Raw genomic sequence first — 9867 nt, forward strand, 5'->3', positions numbered from 1 at the left:
ACACTATTGTTCTTTCCAACCATTTCCCTTAGAGCCACAATTCAATAGGCACATGATGTGCCTTCTGATTTATTATAGAAGATAATTTTATCAGATGTTTTACATAGTAATAACCAGGTGCCAGAGTCTTCCAACTTGTTGTATTTGTTTGTCCTCTGCCTATCAATTGACAGCTAATCCAGAAACAAATTAGAGATTTTATAACAGTACCTTCTTAAAGATAGTACATCACATCACATTAGGTAGTCACTCTATCGTGTCTGACACTTTATTACCCCATGGTCCACCAGGCTTTTCTGTCCATGGGATTCTCCAGGCAAGGATACTGGAATGGGTTGCAAGTTTCTTCTCCAGGACATCTTCCTGACCAATGGATTGAACCTGAGTCTCCCATATCGCAGGCAGATTCTTTACCATTTGAGCCACCAGGGAAGCCCAATCACTTTAAATGAGGCTGATCCAACCAGTCCACTCTGAAGGAGATCAGCCCTGGGATTTCTTTGGAAGGAATGATGCTAAAGCTAAAACTCCAGTACTTTGGCCACCTCATGTGAAGAGTTGACTCATTGGAAAATACTCTGATGCTGGGAGAGATTGGGGGCAGGAGGAGAAGGGGACGACAGAGGATGAGATGGCTGGATGGCATCACTGACTCGATGGATGTGAGTCTGAGTGAACTCCGGGAGTTGGTGATGGACAGGGAGGTCTGGAGTGCTGCGATTCATGGAGTCGCTAAGAGTCGGACAAGACCGAGCAACTGAACTGAATTGCCAAAATAAGAATACTAGAATTTCAGTGGCCTGATAACACAGTAAAAGTTTATTTTTTGCTCATCCAATGATTCAGTTTTTGAACTGTGGTGATGGAGAAGATTCTTGAGAGTCCCTTGGACTGCAACAGATCCAACAGTCCATCCTAAAGGAAATCAATCCTGAATATTCATTGGAAGGACTGATGCTGAAGTTGGAACTCCAGTACTTTGGCCACCTGATTCGAAGAACTTGACTCACTGTAAAAGATCCTGATGCTTGGAAAGATTGAAGGCGGGAAAAGAAGGGGACAGCAGAGGATGAGATGGTTGGATGACATCACCAACTCGATGGACATGAGTTTGAGTAGCCTCTGGGAGTTGGTGATGGACAGAGAAGCCTGGAATGCTGCAGTCCATGGGGTCGCAAAGAGTCGGACATGACTGAGTATCTGAGTTGAATTGAATTGAATGATCTAATGTAGGGCCAGATTAACAAAGTTTAGGTGTGAGGGAGGTTGATGGAAATATAAATGTTGCATACAGTGTTTCAAGGACTGAAGCTGCTGTACACAATGCCATTTTTAGCAATTTAACTCCATGGTTTACCTGAGTGTGAGTATCAACTGATGCATGAGGGGAAAGTGTGTAATGGGATTATATGGGAAAGGTTTTATGGAGTAGGCCATGTAAGTGATGGCAGTTCTGTTTGCTAACATTCTTTTGCTTTGAATTTGGTCACATGACCACCACTAGCAATACCAGGCAGTGTAACCAAGCAGTGGGTTCATCAAGAAGAGGAAATGAGGGATTTGAGGGATGAGACAGACGTTTCTGTCTCAGTGTAACTTTCCATCTGTCCAAGCTTTTATTCAGTTATTAAGTATCTTTAAGTTGTTAAATTTCTTAATATTCTTCATTTCCTTAAGAATTATAGGTATGTGTTTCCTAACACCTGTATAGAATCTATACATGATAGTTTGTTTCAAAAATGATTCCCCATGGGTATATATACATTTATGTAATAATATGTTGATAATTGAACTATGGATTATTAACATAAACTTTTAAAGCCTTCTTAGCAGTCCATTCTTGGGCTTCCCTTGTGGCTCAGCTGGTAAAGAATCCACCTGCAGTGCGTGAGAGACGTGGGTTTGATCCCTGGGTTGAGAAGATCCCCTGCAGAAGGGAAAGGCTACACACTCCAGTATGTTGGAATGTAGTTGATTAACAATGTTGTGTTAGTTTCAGGTGTACAGCAAAGTGATTTAGTTATACATATATATGTATATATTCTTTTTTCAAATTCTTTCCCCATTTAGATTATTATAAAGTATTGAGCAGACTTCCCTGTGCACTACAATAGGTCCTTATTTGTTATCCATTTTAAATATAGTTATCTTCCTTTGTCTGATTTACTTCACTTAGTATGATAATCTCCAGGTCCATCAATGTAGATGCAAGTGTCATTTTATTCTTTCTAATGGTTGAGTAATATTCTATTGTATATAAGTAACACATCTTTTTCTATTCATCTGTCCATGGACATTTAGGCTGCTTCCATTTCTTGGATACTGCTAAACAGCACTACCATGAATATTGGGGTGCATGCATCCTTTTGGACTATGTTTTCCCCTGAATATATTCCCAGTAGTGGGATTGCTTGATCACATGGTAGCTCTATTTTAGTTTCTATTGTTCTCCATAGAGCTGTACCAATTTGCATTCCACCAACAGTGTAGGAGAATTCTCTTTTTTCTATAGCCTCTCTGGGTTTTATTGTTTGTAGAATGTTTGATGATGGCCATTTTGACTGGTGTAAAGTGATACCTCATTGTAATTTTGATTTGATTTCTCTAATAATTAGTAATGTCAAGAATCTTTTCATGTGCCTAATCATGAAAAGTGGTTTCTATTCATGTGGTTAATTTGGAGAAACATATTTAAGTCTCCTGCCCATTTTTTTTTCAATTATTGGATTGTTTGGATTTTTTTGTACTGAGCCACATGAGATATTTGTAAATTTTGAAGACTGCTCCTTTGTCAGTCACATTGTTTGCAAAAATTTTATCCAATTCATGGGTTTTCTTTTCAATTTGTTTATGGTTTCTTTTGCTGTATAAAAGTTTCTGAGTTTAATTAGGTCCCATTTGCTTATTTTTGGTTCTGTTTACATTTTACTATGAGATAGATTGAAAAGGTATTTCTGTGATTTATGTCACAGTGTGTTCTGCCTATATTTTCCTCTAAGACTCTTACAATATCCAGTCTTATGTTTGGGTCTTTAATCCATTTTGAATATAATTTTGTGGTGATATTAAAGAATGTTCTAATTTGATTTTATTACATGTAACTATCCAGATTTCTTAGCATCATTTATTGAAGAGAGACTGTCTTTTTTCCATTGTGTAGTCTTGCCTCCTTTGTTGTAGATTAATGGACTATAAGTGCCTGGGTTTATTTCTGGGTATTTTATCTCAATATTGCTTTGGTCATTTGGGATCACGGGTGTTTCCATACAAATAAAAAAAAAATAGTTCTAGTTCTGCAAAAAATGTCACTGGTAATTTGAAATGGGTTGTATTGCATCCATAGATTCCCTTGTGTAGCATGGTAATTTTAACAATATTGATTCTTCCCATTCAAAAACAGGTATATCTCTCTGCCTGTTTTTGTCATGTTTGATTTCTTTCATCAGCATCATATAGCTTTCAGAGTATGAGTCATTTACCTGCTTACATAGGATTATTCCTAGGTATTTTATTATTTTTGATGAGATGGTAAATGAGATTGTTTCTTGAGTTGCTCTTTCTGATCCTTTGTTTTTAGTGTATAGAATTGTAACAGATTTCTGTGTATTAATTTTGTATCCTGGAACTCTACCAAAATTATTAATAGGTTCTAGTAGTTTTTTGTAGCATCTTTAGATTTTTCTATGCATAGTAACATGTCATCTGCAAATGTGACAATTTCACTTCTTCTTTTCCAATTTAGATTCCCTTTATTTCTTTTTCTTCTCTGATTGCTATTCCTAGAATGTCCAAAACTATGTTGAATAAAAGTAGAAGGAGTGGGCATCCTTGTCTTGTTCCTGATCTTAGAGGAAATGATTTCACCTTTTCACTGTTGAGAATGATGTTTGTTGTAGGCTTATCATGTATACCCTTTCTTATGTTGAGGTATATTCCCTCAGAGCCCACTTTCTGGAGAGTTTTCATCACAAATGTGTGTGTGTGTATTTTTTTTTTTATATAATATCTACAGAGGAGAATGTGATGCTATCTTAACTCTCCAAGAACTTTCTAGTGAGATAGTAAAATAAAACATAATAGAAAATATTATACAGTGGAAGAGGTACCATGATTATGAGAATCAGAAGAGTAACAAGTATATATATTGAGGTAAATGAGGAAAAGCTATAAAAATACAGTATACCAATGCATACATATGGAATTTAGAAAGATGGTAACGATAACCCTGTATGCGAGACAGCAGAAGAGACACAGATGTATAGAACAGTCTTTGGACTCTGTGGGAGAGGGAGAGGGGAGGATGATTTGGGAGAATGGCATTGAAACATGTATAATATCATATAAGAAATGAATCACTAGTTCAGGTTCGATGCAGGATACAGGATGCTTGGGGCTGGTGCACTGGGATGACCCAGAGGGATGGTACGGGGAGGGAGGAGGGAGGGGGGTTCAGGATGGGGAACACGTGTACACCTGTGGCAGATTCATGTTGATGTATGGCAAAACCAATACAATATTGTAAAGTAATTAGCCTCCAATTAAAATAAATAAATTTAAATTAAAAAAGAGCATTTGACATAAACTTTGAAAATTTGGTAAATATGCAGTCATATGAGAAGAGAAAATGTTTTAAAAAAGAAATATACATTCACACAATTTCTATTAGATTGCCCCTAAATAAGTTGTTGAATGAAAAATTCTTAATAATAGGATATTCTGCTGATAAACATTGATTGGAAAATTATTTTAAATTTCATAAATATTTTGGAATAAATTTCCTAAATCTATTAATGACACAGAAATTGCAAGTTAATGACATGACACAGAGATAGCAGTGAACATCAGATAATGCAAAGCTATGTGATGAGACAGAAAATACTGGCATTAAATATCAGTATAGACAACATAACTGATGATGGAGCCTATATTCTAATGTGACAGGAAGCCAACATATGTTGTCAAATATTTAATAAAGCATATATTTAACAATACTTTAGATTAAGTAGTGTAAATGTACAGAGTATGTTTACATTTTTATTGATTCATTCATTTATTCAATTGCCAATCACTAATGCTTACCATCCTAGAAAAAGTCTCATATGGATTAGAATGAAGGAGCAGCTAAATATTGTATTTCAATTCCCAAGAATGAAATTAAAAATGATTTCTTTGATTTCAAAGAATGTGAAAAGAGAAAAGGGAATTGTTCTATTCTTTTCACTTAATGGTAATACTGTTCATCATCTTTCAAATAGAACCTTATCAAATGTTCCCCAGATAGCTGTTTAAAAATCTGTCCTCTCTTCTTTCCTTCCATTGTTGCTGCTTGAGATCAGGCCCTCATATCTGCCACTGGAAATATTTTAAAACAAACTTCTAGTTGGTTTATATACAGCCAATTTATCTAGTTCCATTTGACTTGTCATGCTGCCACTCCAGCTGCCATGCTTAAAATACAAATAAATCATCCACTTACCAGTATTAAAATTGTAGACACACTGAAACCCTTAGCTAGGTCTAAAATGTAGGTATACATTTTGTAGCATAAGCCTAATCTATGTATTTCAACTTCATTTGCTACAAATCTCTCCAGTCTTCCTACTCCATCTCTTACATTGTGGTCCATGAAACTTTTTACCATCCTTAGACACATTAGGCTCTTTCATAGTCTACGGGTTGGAACAAATTAAAGACCCAGATCAGATATCATGTCCTCATTATAATATTCTTTGCAATACCCAAAAAAAGTTGTTCTGTTCTCTGTGCTCCTTTAGAACTGTATATGTATCAAAATAAAGCTATATATATACATATATATATATATATATTTTTTTTTTTTTTTTACCTTGCATTTTAACTTGTCTTCTGGTTCTTCTATCTTAACAGGTAAAACAAGTTGAATGTTCATTTCCATCTATTTTTCTTTTTCTTAACATCAAACATAGTCACTAGTATAAAAGAAGTAGTAACAAATGCTTGTTAAGTAAATGAATAAATTTGCTGAATTTAATGGTATAGTGAAACTCAGTTTTCACATGTGAATTTTAGAATTTAAATTTGCTACCTTTTCACTAATCAAGTTTATTTCTTTATTCTAGAGTTAAGTATAGTAGCAAGCAGAAACAAATTATGGATAAAATTCATCGACAGTAATATATTTTCTTAACTATGGATTGAGTTTTGCCTGCTGAAGTAAAATACACCCTCCTTTACCACCAATTGTGATTTGTGCCTTCTTAGTATGCCAATATAAGGGCAAGGTTTAAAAATATGTTCTATATTTTTACCCTTGGAGACAGTAATTGCAAAAATCTACAGTGTTCTTGTTGAAAAATCTCAACAAAAGATCAAAATTAACTCAGAAATTGGTGAAATATAGGAATTTTAAATGTATTTTTTTCCTACAGTGGTCTTCACATTTTAGAAACTTTCATAATTAGAAACTTTTTATAGCTTTTGCCCTTTATTTTATATGACATGTTTGAAAGCTTAGATTTCTCTGTCTTTCAGACTGAGAGAGAAACTTATTCAAGATGGGTGAAAAACTGCACAGTATATTTTACTATTTCAGGAATTCATTCTTATTAGTATCAGCATCCATCGGGAAAATTCTAGAAATGTAATGGCTACCCTTCTCCCCCAACCCCCAACAAAAATTTCCTATAGTTTATTTAGTTTTCATCTCCAAGAATGCACATTAAAAGGCTGAGAGTTCATATCATAAAGATGTAAAGAAATGGTTGATGGAGTGGAAAAGGGCAAGTGTAAACCTTTCCTACCAGCCAGGTGATTACTTTTAAACCAAATCCGCCTAATTATGGAGCTAGAAAACATAATTAGAAATGATAAAGCAGTAGTTCAGTTCAGTTCAGTTCAGTCGCTCAGTCGTGTCCGACTCTATGCGACCCCATGGATCGCAGCAGGCCAGGCCTCCCTGTCCATCACCATCTCCCGAAGTTCACTCAAACTCACATCCCTCTAGTCAGTGATGCCATCCAGCCATCTCATCCTCTGTCATCCCCTTTTCCTCCTGCCCCCAATCTCTCCCAGCATCAGAGTCTTTTCCAATGAGTCAACTCTTAGCATGAGGTGGCCAAAATATTGGAGTTTCAGCTTTAGCATCATTATTTCCAAAGAACACCCAGGGCCGATATCCTTTAGAATGGACTGGTTGGATCTCCTTGCAGTTCAAGGGACTCTCAAGAGTCTTCTCCAACACCACAGTTCAAAAGCATCATCAAAAAAGTAAGAAAGTTCCAGAAAAACATCTATTTCTGCTTTATTGACTATGCCAAAGCCTTTGACTGTGTGGATCACAATAAACTGAAAATTCTGAAAGAGATGGGAATACCAGACCACCTGACCTGCCTCTTGAGAAACCTATATTCAGGTCAGGAAGCAAAAGTTAGAACTGGATATGGAACAACAGATTGGTTCCAAATAGGAAAAGAAGTACGTCAAAGCAGTAGTAAGGTAAGATAAATGTTATGAGAATTTATAAAGCCTATTATACAGTAGTCATGTAACATCAGTATTAGTATAAAAATAAATCTTACTAAAACTACCCAGAGCCCTCTTTGAAAGCCATTCCACCATGCCTCAAACATCTTATTGTCCTTTGTTATTGGTTCCAAAAGTATTTGTGATAGTCATTATAGTTCATTCAATGACTACTCAATTTCATATATTATTAGCCATTATTAATATAAGCTTACTTTTTTATCCCTATATTTCTAAACAACTGTGTGTTTTCCTTTTGAATGCTGGCATAATGTACAGAACACAAAATTGTATCTTATGACTAAATATACTTTATATTATACCAATTAATCTTTCTAAAATAAAATGTTATTAAATAAAACTCCTTAATATTACTGAAAAAATAATAAAATAGCATTAGCTAAAACTTTTAAGAGTTATAATTCAGATTTTTTTAAAGAAATAATGAGTTTTAGATATGCATATTTCCTTTCCATTCTTACCCATACATGCACATATATTGTTTTAATTATAACCATACTCCAAATTTTGTTTGTTTGATTTAACATTACATTGTATACATTTTTCATTTTGCCATACATGAGGAGTCATTTATTTGACATACTCTAATTTAAGTATTCTTCTCAATGAAGTTTTATTGTGTTTTAAATTTCAAATCTTGTAGATAACGCTTCACCCCAATTTCCCTTCAAAGGTTACATTTTACATACTCTAATACAAAATCAAACTGGGAAATATATCTAATAGCGAAATATCATTTTCTCACATATGTAAATTGGTCTAACCACCACCATTCAAGGTGTATACTCTCACATCATCTCAGATTTTCTCATCCTGTCTTGTTATGATCACAGCCATTCCCTCCCTGCCCACTGTCCATAACTCCTGGCAATCGCTGATCTGCTGTACACATACATACTTTGTCACTGAAAATATTTTATAAATCAAACCATACAGCTTGAATCCTTTTAGGATTGTGGATTTTTTCTCAGCATAAATGTCTTTGAAATCTGTCCAAGTTGTAGTATGCATCAATAATTCATTGTTTTTCACTCCTGACTTGTATTTAATTATATGTATGTACCACAGTGTAATTATTCACCAATTAAAGGCCATCTGAGTTGTTTCCAGCTTTTGGCTGTTACATAATTGCTATGCATGATTTGAATCTTTGTGTGGCCATAAGTTTTTACATCTCTGGATAAATACTCAGAGATATAATTGCTGGTCGTATGGTAAATATATGCAGTTTTCCCAGAATGGATGTAACATTTTACATTCTTGTCAGGAACTTATGAGAGATCCAGTTTCTCCACATCCTTGAGAGAGTTTAGTGCTGTCATTACTTTGTAGCTGTTCTAAATAGGTACGTAATGGTTCAGAAGCATTAACATAGCAGATCTAAGATGGCTATCATTATATAGGCCTGCTTGTAAGATTGGCTCCTGGGTGGCATCTTGGAATTTGGATTTGAAAGAGTTCCTGATATTCCCAGATAAGAACAGCTCACGGTACCTGAACTCTTTGTACAATTTAGTGGGCATTGAACACTTTCTCCCCTGCTGGGAGTCTGGAATGTTGATATACTCCAGGAAGAAGACGCCTATATAATCCATTCCCAGTTAAAACCCTGAGCACTGAGTACTTAATGACCTTCCCTGATAGCATTTCACCTGTGTCGTCACACCTCTTTGACAGAGGAAGTGCATCCTGTGTGACCACAGTGGGGGAGAACTGTTATAGGTTTACATTCTACAGGGATTCTTCCCAAACAAACTTTCCCTTTGTTTACTGTACTTTTACTGTTTCACTCATAAATCACAGCACTAAGTATCCCTATATGCTGAGTAAGTGGTCTTGTGAAGCCCAACACAGTAGTAGTAATAGCTCCTTCATCTTAATTTGTATTCCTTTACTGACTAGTAGTGTTAGACACCTTTCATATGCTTGTTTTCCATTTGCATATTATCTTTAATGAAATGTCTCATTTATCTTTTAATTAGACTTTATACATATTTCAATTGAGTTGTGCAAGTTCTATATGTATTCTACATAGGAATCTCTTATCAGATATATGGTTTGCAAACATTGCCTCTCAGTTGGTTTGCAAATATTTCCTCTCAATGTGGAATTTTTCATTTAATCCTCTTAACATGGTGACAATTTTAATTTTGATGAAACAATTTATCTATTTGTTTATGATCATGTCTTTGAGGGATGTCTAAGAGTACCTCACCAAAAGCTATGACCAAGAATATTATCATATGTTTACTTCTAAAAATTGTATAGTTTACCATTTTATACTTAAAACTGTGATATTTTAATGTAATTTTTACATGACCTGTAATACCTAGATAAAATTTTTTG

This window comes from Bison bison, unplaced genomic scaffold, assembly GCF_000754665.1.
Source record: "Bison bison bison isolate TAMUID 2011002044 unplaced genomic scaffold, Bison_UMD1.0 scf7180017864351, whole genome shotgun sequence".
In the NCBI taxonomy this organism is placed as follows: Eukaryota; Metazoa; Chordata; class Mammalia; order Artiodactyla; family Bovidae; genus Bison; species Bison bison.